This window comes from Bufo gargarizans, chromosome 8 (assembly GCF_014858855.1).
Source record: "Bufo gargarizans isolate SCDJY-AF-19 chromosome 8, ASM1485885v1, whole genome shotgun sequence".
Taxonomy (NCBI): domain Eukaryota; kingdom Metazoa; phylum Chordata; class Amphibia; order Anura; family Bufonidae; genus Bufo; species Bufo gargarizans.
This window is the reverse complement of record NC_058087.1, coordinates 39764019-39776133: the sequence shown is the minus strand read 5'-3', so window position 1 is coordinate 39776133 and position 12115 is coordinate 39764019.

Below are 12115 nucleotides of genomic sequence, written 5' to 3'. Positions count from 1 at the left end.
AATACAATGCAGAATATACACGTTAAAGGAGCTCCTTATATGCTATTAGGGCCATGTACTGTCATGGGGTGGTCACTGGCTCTGTGACTGGACAGTGCTTGAGTGCTCTAGTTCACCTCCCAATAAAAATCTGCGCTGTTGACCGCCTCCTCGAGAGTCCATGGCTTAAATGGCATATCAGGAGCCGAAACTAATAACAACGATTGCCAGCCCCTCTTTGAATTAAAAAATTTACTGATGATTAAACAGTTTCTCAGAATAAACCCAGAATTGCAAGTTACAACATAATATATGTCTCACTGCTGATTTTCACTTCAGCTTTTCCCTTTAAAAACAAATATAAAAACTGCCCACGTGTCCTTTCCTGTAACATTGTGGAAGCAGCACACAGCACCCCCTGAACTCCTGGTATAACATTTCATGGCACTTTATAGCTCTTATGTAAACCAGTTCCGTACCTTCCGAATGAGGTTGTTTCTGCAGGAGACGCATGGATTTCTGCATTCTGAAAAAAATAATATGCAACTGCAGCAGAAACCAACAACGCAACAAAACTTTGGGGTGTGACTATATCCTAAAAGGGTATTCTGGTTCCAGCAAATAAAGCTTATTCACTGCTTTAGGCCTCATGCACACGACCGTATGAATTTTGTGGTCTGCATACTGGGCATCTGCATCCCGCAATTTTTGTATTGCTTTCTTTGCATATCTAGCTCTCTGCTTGCTGCCAGAAAATAGGAACCTTTATTGTTTACATTCAGAGGATGGTCATGTACTGGATACACAGATACAGTCAGGGGCGTAGCTAAAGGCTCATGGGCCGTGGTGCAAGGGTTCAGCTTGGGCACCTTTCCCTCAGTGCTTCGTGGCCAGGAGCAGGGAAGCCCATAGCCTTCATGCTACCCGAGGCAAAAATTGAAACAGCACCCCCACCATGCCAAATATTTGACCTAACCCCTTCACTTTAGCCAGAGGTGTAACTTGACCAGCATGCACTTTCTATAACAAGGGTCTTTGGGCCTCTTCAGGCTCCTGGGCTCGGGAGCGACTGCAACCTCTGCACCCCCTATAGCTACGCCCCTGGATACATGACTTGTTAGCCTTACACAGAGTCGGACTGGGGTACCTAGGGCCCAACAGTAACATTTATTTTGGGGCCCACCATACCGATACATTCAAATATATTAAATAATTTAAAGGATAACTGTCATTTTTTTTTTATTTGCTAGCTAGGCATGTATACCTGAGTTAGTCTGTCAATGATTGCCAAAAGATGTAATTACCTTATAATATCAGCTTTCATTAATGTCCCCTGTCCCTTTCCACTGCTCCCTTAAAAGACTGTTGCTATGGCTCATCTGTTTCCAGCTAGGAAGACAGAGGGGCGGTCCTTCACAGTGAATGTCTGCATTAGGCTTCAGAGTGAGGAGGCGTGTCTCTCAGTAATCCAGTCTGATTGGCTGGCAGGAAGCTGCTGGCTACAGCAAGTTTGTATGTGACCTGAGGGAATGCAGTTTTGGCCTCAGAGAACTGGCAGAGGAGCCATCTTGAGAAGATCCTTATAATGTAGGATTCAGAACAGCTGTAACTAAGGGAAAAACTCAAGAAAAACAGTGGTAAGTGAAGAAACTAAATATTGCTTTATTCATAATGCTGCTGCAGCAGTAACATATGCTAAAATTGATTTTTTTCCTGAAAATATGACAGTTATCCTTTAACAAGTTTTTTATATGAACATAGGCTGGTTGAGGTGCTGTACATTGAATATATGTATGTAGTGCCACTTGTGCAGGGGGTGGGAAACTAGGGGCCCACCTTGCTCAGGGGCCCACCGGGGGATTCCCCTGTAACCCTGTGGGCCAGAACGAGCCTGGCCTTACACATGAGATAAAGGCTGGTCTAATAAGCGGGACCTGACGACCATCTAATGTGTATAGGAGCCTCCTGACTCTCGACTGCAGATGTTTGGAGTTAAAGGTTGGGCAGTTGGATTTTAGGGTCGGAAGGGGTCAGGATAGATATATGTCTGCAGAATAAGCATTCATCTGACAGCTATCCAATGTGTATGGCCAACCTTACAGTACAGAGGTCTGTCTTGAAACGTGTCAAGCACATGTTAGTTCATCACATGATGAGTGCAGATTTTTATCTTTTGGAAGTAAACATTAAAATCAGGGGTGCAACTATAATTCTCATGGCCCCCACCTAGTGTAACAAAATTAAAGAGGACCTGTCACCTCTCCTGACATATAATAACAATTCTGGAGCATCTATTCTTATGGCTGTATGTTGTGCCATGCCTTTATTATTTCTACTAGAAGTTATGAATGAATTACTAGCAGTCTGCAGTAAGGGTACAGAGGGGAGGTAACCAGTTGGAGGTGTGTCCCTGAACAGTCTGACAATGGCACTGATTGGATAGAGTGAGTCTGTGCAGGTACACACCTCCAGCTGGTTACCTCCCCTCTGTACCCTTGCTGCAGACTGCTAGCAATTCAATCATAATCAAATCATATTGTTATTCCCAACAAAAGGGTACAATGTTCTTATAGCTGATATGGGCCCCTCCCAATCGCTGGGCCCCCTGGCAAGTGCTATGGCTATACTGACGCCCATCATTAAAATCTATGGACAACTTTGGGTACAAATTATTATTCTTATTATTGCACTATACTCATTTTGGGCAAAAAAAAACTTTTTTTTTCATTTGGTCTTTATTCAAAAAAATGCAACACTTTTTCTTTTACAGCTTTTAGTGCCAGTGCATTTGCAGACAAGTAGGCTCTCCGCTTTATGCTAAATCTATCAGAGCAGCTCTTATTCAATGACTCGAAGCAGAGATCTTCAAAATGGTCAGGAACTGATACAGATATAGTTGGGCCTGATACCAGGGGTGGACTGGGAACTTAAAGTGGCCATGGGAAAAAAAAGGGGGCAATCATATATGAAAAGGATGGGGGCCATGGACTGGGGGTACTATGGGGGTGGGGGACATTATACAAAGGAGGCAATAATTTATGGAAAGGATGGGGGGCCATTATTACAATAATAATACAGAGGGGGCCATAATTATTACAATAATACAGAGGGGCCATTGTATATTAAAATAATACAAAGGGCATTATACATATGGGCACTACGGGGGGAGGTTAGGTATTTTATCTAGTGGCACTACAGAGGGTCATTGTAACTACATGGGGCACTGCAGCCACTATAGGAGGTATTAGAACTACTGCAGACAGTATAGGGGAATTTATTACTACTGCATGCTCTTATAGGGGTATCTTATAGAGGGGTCTTGTTACTGCTGGGGGCATTATTATTGAGCACATATTAATGGGGATACTATTGGACTTACTGTGGGGCAGTGTTCCTCACCTGCAGTCCTCAGGGCCCACCTGCCAGTCATGATTTGAGAGTATCCCATTGAATGAATACCTGTGGTAAGTCCTAAAGCACTGACACTAATTGTATCATCTGCTCAATACTAAGGAAATCCTGAGCACATGACTAACAGGTGGTCCCTGAGGACTGGAGTTGAGGAACCCTGCTGTAGGGAACACTATTACCATTAAGGACAGTTTGGGAGCATATTATTATGGGGGATTATTTGAATGGAACTAGCTCAGTATTGGAGGTAGCAGCAGGATGACAGTGTTTAGACACCAGGAAGGGAGGATGATAGTAAAGTGTGGAATCTAAAAAAAAAATTCTGTGAAACTCTGCAGAGATGAGACACAACTGAAAGAAGGTGTCATGGCGGTCTAATCTCCGAATGAAGACATTGAGGAAAGTCTACATGACAGGAGATGTCACTGGATGTAAGAGGTATGTGCTGCTGTATTCTCCTGTATATTTCATAGCAATGTATGTAATGTCCATCCAAATATCTGTTTCACGGTAGGGTAGGGGGGGAGAGGGTATGGAGAATTTGGCCCACACTGCCTCAGCCCAGCCCCAGACTTCAGGTCACACTGTGTGTGTTCTGAATTCTGGGGCCTCACACCACATAGGACTGCAGGTGATAGCTACTGCATTATCTGTAAAAAGGGGCTTGGCCACAGGTGGGGGGGGCGCAAAACTTGGCTTGCCCCGGGTGCTGGCAACCCACGCTACGCCACTGCCCGCTGATTCCCCATTTAAAACGCTGGCCGCTGCTAGTACAGCAGCCATCTGTCAGTTTTGCCAAACTGAAAGTACAGCCCATGCTGTCCACCCGCTTCCCTACGGACTCCTCGGCAGTCGGCAGCCAAGTGAATTTTCCCCGCCCACCTCAGCTGCTATTGGCTGGGAGGGAGAGGGCGGCACTGCCATTGGCTGCCTGTGTATTTTAGCCTAGCAGGGCCTGCAGAGGCAGAGAAGAATGCGGCTTGGGGATTTAACATCAGGAAACATCAGGTATCCCTGCATACCGTAATACTCTCGTATTTCGTAATCTTATTTATATATACTTATTTCGTTTTTTTCAGTAGTATGTATAAGTGGTGAAAATTATTAGTGCCCCCGCATTTTTTACAGTGGTATATTATGTGCCCTCCCTATATATTGTTCCTAGAGTCGCCACTGGCCCCATGTTGTAGGCGGGTCTAAATTAACAGAAGGTGGGGCAACACAAGTAGGCAGGGTCAGCAATATACCGCCCCAGCAGAACCAAATACCACAGTGCAGCACAATATACTGCCAAACAAAGCTGTTCTTCTGTGGAAGCCATCAATAGCTGCCATTTTCTGTCCCCCTGCAGTTGAATTCAGGAGGGCCTGTGTGGTCGCTGGCGGGGTACATAAGTACCTGATTCTCACAGCGTTAAGTACTGCCGAGAGCTCATTATGTATCCAGCCAGTGGCATAGAGGAGGGCTTTAATGGCCCCTTGGGCATCAGCCCACTGGGAGCTTTCCCTTTAGGGTCTATAACCAGTTTGACCCTGTCTGATACCCTAAAAATGACCCAGGTCTAATAGAGAGAAGAACTTCCAAGTAGTTGACGTGACTTGTTCCAGGTGGGTTGATGAAGAAACAAGCTATTCAAGCCCAGACATCCTGATCCCTTGGGGCACAATTGCAATTCTTATCACCCCTGAAAGTAATAATGTGTTTCTGCATGCTTAATAGCTTCTTCTGATATGTGTAGGTGTGTATGGGGGTGGAGGGTCCTTACAAATGTCTTACAAGTAAAGCTGCATTAGTATAGTATTGTTTGACACAAAAAAGATCCTGTTTTCATGAAAACTTGCCAAGAAGATGTAGTGGATTGGAGACATGAGTAGTTCTTGTGGTTATGCTGGATGCGTCATTGCTTACATTACCATTACCCTGATGATTTCCTTATGTACAGAGATTTTTTCTCATTCAGTACCTTTCACTAGTTGTTAATTCTAGTCCTTCAGCTGCATTTTGGTAAAGAATCTCAACTGAATGATCTTTTGTGTGTTGAGACAGACTTTCTTAGGCGTCTCTTAGAATCAGCCATATTGGTCAACCCTTAAAGGGGTTTTCCTGGAGTAAAATATTGATGACCTATCCTCAGAACAGGTCAACAATATCTGGTGGGGGCCCAACTCCCAGCACTGCCACCGATCAGCTGTTTGAAGAGTCCATGGTGCTTCAGTCATGGTGCTGCTCCCTCCTCACAATATACGAAGCACAGCGTCATACAATGGATAGCAGTTTTGCTTGGTTTTCCAGTCCCAGGACCATCACTTGAATGGGACTGAGCGGCACAGGAGGAGCAGAGCGGAGGATGGCAGTGGTAGTGGCTTTAGCTGTAACAGTCAATCACAGTAGCAATCCTAACACCGTTACTCTCTAGGGCCAGGGCAGTGAGAGGAAGGTGCACCCTTTCTTCCCTCGGGGCGCACCCTGATGTTGGGGCTCCTGTCTGATGATAGTTGGGGTGCCCTTGATGTTGTAGGTTTGGTGCAGGTGCAAAGCAGGAGGTGTAGGGTGCAGTGGTCGGCGTATGGTGCAGGAGTCAGTAATCGAGCCAGATGTAGAAAATAAACATCTCTCTTTACTAAAGTGCAGAATGGGTGTTGTAGTATATCCAACCGTATCAAAACACAGTTCCAACAACTGAAGTGAGCCCCTGAGGAGCCTGTGCAGAAAATGGGAATAGTAGTGGCCCTGATCATATGGTGTGTCATGGTGTACTCCCTCAGGATGTTGCTCCCTGGGGATTGTGCAGTGGAAAGGTGATTTGAAGAATCAGGCAGGTAGTAAAAGTATAAAAGTCTCTCTTTACCTAGTGCAAAGCATAACTTGTGGTACATCCAACAGTAGTAGATACAAAGTGTATTTTCTGTCACATGATGAGATGTGGTGGCTGAATAAGTGGCAATTTAATTGCACCTCAGATATGCTATCTTGCTGATGTCTCTCTCTCTTCTAGCTAAAAGCAGTGTGCTGGCACTTGTGGATATAGATGACCACTGTGTAATGAAGGATTGGAGTTAGTCTGGCCTGGATGTGGTTCGGTCATCATTGGGCCCATCTTCTAGTCATGATTTCAGAATATCCCACAGAATAATTACCTTTGGTAAGCCCTGATGCATGGACACTAATTATATCACCTGCTCAATACTATGGAAGTTCTGAAAACATGACTGGCAGGTGGGCCCTGAGGATTGGATTTGAGGACCACTGGTTTAGGTGATGGGTGTCCAAACTGTATTCCCTCACCTGCAGGAAAGTTTGTAAAGCTGGGGTTGCTGGTCACTGAGCAGGCTGTAGCTTTTAAGACAGAAGTAGTCTTGGTTCTGTTAATCTCTCTGGAGTAGTGGTCTCACAGAAGAATAGGCTAAGGATCATTAGAGAAGGAGCTCTAGCATGTGCTTCCTTCCTCCACACTGTCTAGACTAGAACTCTACCTCCTGGCACCTGGCAGGAAGCAGGACCAGACTACTTCTACCAAGAGGGGAGGAACAGGGTAGTTAACCCTGTTCCTGTCAACCATACTCATGCACTACCATAATAACAATACATTACATACTGCATAACAATTGCAGTTGCAATTCCAACTGAAGGATACAAGGTTAAAGATACAACTGGCCAGGTCATTTGCCAGTGTGAAGGGTGTCACAACAGTAACATCTATCAGCTTTGATCAGCAAATACCTTACTGTCTGACTTGAGCACGCAGTCAGGAACAAGATCATGTACAATCCAAAAGTCAGAATACCAGGGATCCAAACAATAGTACAGCACATGTCAGTGAGGCTAAGAAGACCAATCACAGGCAACTGTGGCCAGCAACTGCCTGTTTAAATAGATCTCAGACAGGACGCACATGATGCCAGTGCTAAGCTTGATTGGCCCCGATTCCCTGATAGGCTGATGAGTGGCTCTGTCAGCAGGGCCGACACCGCCGGTGCCAGAGAAAGGCAGGTAATTACATGACAGCACCTCCTCTTTTATGAGGGGCCACTGGACCAACCGACGTGGATGAGATTCATAAAATTTCTTCATCATCTTCTCAGCATGCACAGCTTTAGCAGAAACTCATGATTTCTCCTCCAGTACATAACCTTTCCAATGGACCAAATATTGTACTGCAGCTTGTACTCTCCTGAAATCTAAGATTTTGTATACTCATACTCCACTTCTCCTTGCACCTTAAAGGGGCTGTCCGGGTTCAGAGCTGAACCCGGACAAACCTCCATTGTCACCCAGGCAGCCCCCCTGACTTGAGCATCGGAGCAGTTCATGCTCTGATGCTCTCCTTTGTGCTGCGCTAAATTGCGCAGGGTAAAGGCTCTTTTGTTTACAATAACACACTGCCGGGCAGAGGCTTCCGCCGAGCAGTGTGTTCGGTGACGTCACCAGCTCTGATGGGCGGGCTTTAGTGCTGCCCTAGCCGTTTTACAGGCTAGAGCAGTGCTAAAGCCCGCCCATTAGTGCCGGTGACGTCACCGAGCTCCCTGAGCAGCCGGGGAGGCTTCAGCGCTCCTGCAAGGGACCCGGTACGTCACTGAGTCTAAGAAAACTTCACTTCCGACAAACAATTTCCTATAAGAAAACGGGGCTTCAGAAACATGTGGAAACGGTAGGAGATGGATGTATGTTATATGTATGTCTGTCTTGTACTAATGGAGCAAAGTCCTCAATCCTGGACAACCCCTTTAACTGCAGCAGGAGGTCTCCAAAGAGGAATGAGAGAAGAGACCCATGAAAGACATCATGAATTTCAAATAATTCAGGTACCCTAAGGGCGATATGACTTCAACATTAGGACCAATACATTGAGTAGTGAGTTTACCCCAAGGCACTTTTAATCACAGATTTTTTGTAGAGAGCCACACCTTGTCCCCAACAACCAAAACAGATCCCTGAGAGCCACCTTTTTTTTAGTATACACTGGGATTTTCTCAGGTTCAGACTACACTGTTTGTTTGTGGCGACATCAATCTCTGGATAATCGGAAACAAGAAGGACACAACAAGAAGCAACAACAATGTGGATTAAAACTATAATTATAGAAAAATGGAAAAGTATCAATGGAACTGTTCACATGGTTGTTTAAAGCCAATTCTGCCAAGGCTAAACAGGATGGCCAGACGGACTGGCGGTCAGAAATATAAGACCTCAAATAGGTCTCATTCAAACATTCTGTCCGACCGTTGGGCTCAAGGTGAAAAGCTGACGAAAAATAAAGAGTAATGCCTATTTTAGAACAAAAGGTCTTCCAGAACTTAGAAACAAATTGGAACAAACCATCAGATACAATGTCCTCGGAATGCCAGGCAGCCATAGAATGTGATCTATGAAAAGAGATGACAACTCTTTAGCATTGGGCAATTTGTCAAGAGGACCAAAGTGACAATTTTTTGTATATCTATCCATGACCACCCAGACCACCACTTTCTCCTAGAATATGGCAAATCTGTGATGAGATTCTTGGAAAGATGAGACCAAGGCTTCTTAGGAAAAAGTTCACCAGCAAGATGTTTCCTGGAGTCTTGGAACAGGCACAGATATCTAGAGTGCCAGCAATCCCCGAGTGCCCCAAGTGTCCACTTAACACAGAGTCGTGAAGCTCACTTGGAAAACTTAGACGGAACTGGGTGGGAACAAATAATTTACCTTCAGGAAGGTTCTCAGGGCCCAGATTATTTTTGGCTTGGACACCAGTTCAGCGGAGATAGCGAAAATGACAATACTGGTGGGAATAATGGATTCTGGTTTGGACTCCAGAGCAGGGGCGTAGCATTGAAGAAAGGGGAAAATGGGGGTGCGGTTGCCCCGGGTGCCAAATTGCAGGGTGCAGAAGGCAATTCAATGAGGGCCACATAGGCCTCAGGCCAGTAGTCTAATAATACAGAGGGGACCATTATAAATACTAATAATACAAAGGGGGCATTATATATACTATCCATACAGAGGGCATCAGAGGAGATGTCACTGGATGTAAGAGGAAAGTGGTGCTGTATTCTCCTATATATTTTGTAGCGATGTATGTAATGTCCATCCAAATATCTTTTTCACATTAGGGTTGGGGGGAGGATGGATTGAGAATTTGGCCCACCCTGCTGCATCCTGGCCCCAGAACTCAGGTAACACTGTGCGTGTTCTAAATTCTGGGGGCTCACACCCATCTACTACATTATCTGTACTCAGAGAGCTATCGCTGTGTTATCTGTAGTGTTACATAGGACTGCAGGTGACATCTACTGCATTATCTGTAAAAAGCATCGTGTCCACAGGTTGGGAGGAGGAGGCGCAATACTTGGCTTGCCCTGGGTGCTGGCAACCCATGCTACGCCACTGCTCCATGGAATGACTGGCACAGAAACTTCTAGAGCATCAGCCTTAATATTCTTTGAAGGCTAAATGTAATTACAGAATTAAAAGTGGTGATAAATAATACCCACCAAACTTGTCTGGGTTTCAGACATTTTGCTGACTCTAAAAACGTCAAATTCTTGTAGTCCGTAAGGACTGTTACTTGGTGTTGAGCCCCCTCCAGAAAGTGGAGGCCCACATAATACCAAGTAGCTCTCTATTACCAATATCATAGTTCCTTTCAATGGGAGAGAATTTTCAGAGAAAAAAAGCAAGGCGAGTATATGTCATTCCATGTAGATGCACCACACCACTTATGGAAATCCTCATAACAGTCCTTGACAGGTCTGTGTCCCTTATGGAGCAAGACCAGATTAGACTCAGCAAGCTCAACTCTGTCGGGTTCGTCATAATGTAAACCAAGGGCAGAAAATAAATGATCTACAGATGACAATTCGAGAGAGTCTGATGAAGAGAGAAGGCCTATTTCTGGGGATACCCTTGTAGGAGAGAAATAATAATCCCCAATTTCTGTTGCTCTGACCCCCGAGGAGTGAGGTCTGAGATGAAAACTCTCCCTGAAAGACATAAACTGCTTCCTATCACCCATAAAGCGATCAGGCAACTTAACTTGGGGTTCTAGGAACTGTGAGGAAACAGTTGCAATGGGTGGAGACTTAGTAGTCTCCTGGTGTTGGATCCTTTCTGCCAGATCCTGTATCAGCTGGGTGAGACCATGCATTTGGTCTAACAAGGCGTGCATAAGATTCATGCCAAAAAGAAAAACACCACAGAGAGTTTTGGTACGGCCTATGATTCACGTATGCTAGGGAACAGTGCAGCCCTCTCACTACTTACTTGGATGATCCACCCTAATGGCGGCCTCTCAACTTGGCGACGGTCCCTAACTTGACTAAGTAAAGGTGCCTAAACCTAGTGGGGTAGAAGGGTAGCCAGAAAGAAAGAAGTCAGAATCAGACAGGAGAAACCAGGATCGGATCAGAATCCAAAGCTAAATCAAGATCAGTCCAAGCCCCAGAGATACAATGGAACCAACACGAGATACAAACACATATACCAGACGGGTTCAGAGCCAGGAGATAATGTCAGAGGAATAATTGGTAGTCAGGATCAGGGTCAGAGATAATCCAAAAATCGGAATATCAGGGATCCAAACAGCAGTACAATACACGGAATGGAGAAAGGAAATCTAATCAGTGATGTGAACCCGGCCTAAGGCTACTTTCACACCTGAGGTAGGATCCGTCGTTGTCAGATTCTCTACTTCACCACCGAATGCCCATTGACTGCAATGAGGTCCGGCTGCATGTAACAGACTTTTTGTCTGGCCGAAGGCCAGCGATTGGGGTGTATCAGGCAGCTGGATCTCCTTAACGGAGATGTGAACATAGTCTTACAAGGTTGGGGCATTTACTATTCACGTTTTACAGGTGAATGACAGAAATCTCTGTATAAGGCCACATTCACACTGCTCGGAAATATGAACCTTAGGCTACATTCACACGAATGTAGCCGGCCCTATGATAGAAATGCTTGCGGACAAGGATAGGACATGCTCTATCTTTTTTGCAGGCCTGCGGAACGGATCTATGGATGCGGAGACAGCACATTGTGTGCTATCCGCATTTTTTGCGGCCCCATTGAAATGAAAGGGTCCGCACCCGTTCCTCAAAATTGCGGAACCAAAAATACGGTCGTGTGAATGCAGCCTTATACGAGACTGTGAACTCCCCAGCGGACTGAGAAAGATCTAGTACACGGGTGCACAACCGTTTTTTTTTGGCCGCCTCTTGTTCCTCAGTTACAGGTTATATCGGTGTGACAGGTGTCGTGAAAAACCAATAAGCACTTTCCCTGACTAAGGGGGGAAAGTGCTCATCGGTTAACTCTCTAATGACAAGGCCTGAAAAGAACAACATAAAGGGATTTTCCGAGATTTTCATATTGGTGTTATGTCCTCGGGAATGGTCATCAATATGAGATTGGCAGAGGTCCAACCCCTGGCACGCCACTTTTCAGATATTTGAGAAAGCCACAGTGCTCACTGGAGCCCCTGTAAGCCCTGTGGCCTCCTTGCAGCTCACCAAGCACAGCGCCATCCATTGTATGGTGGCTGTTCATGGTATTGCAGCTCAGCCTTATTCACTTGAATGGGATTGAGCTGCGCCTAGGCCATGTGACCGATAAACGTGACATCACTGGCCTAGGAAGAGGCAGCAGCACTCACCGGCTCATACAGCTGATAATAAAATGTTATAGTAAGTTCCCTATATTGTGTTGGTCATTTTGATATATTTGTAGTTTTGTGTGACCTGGGAAA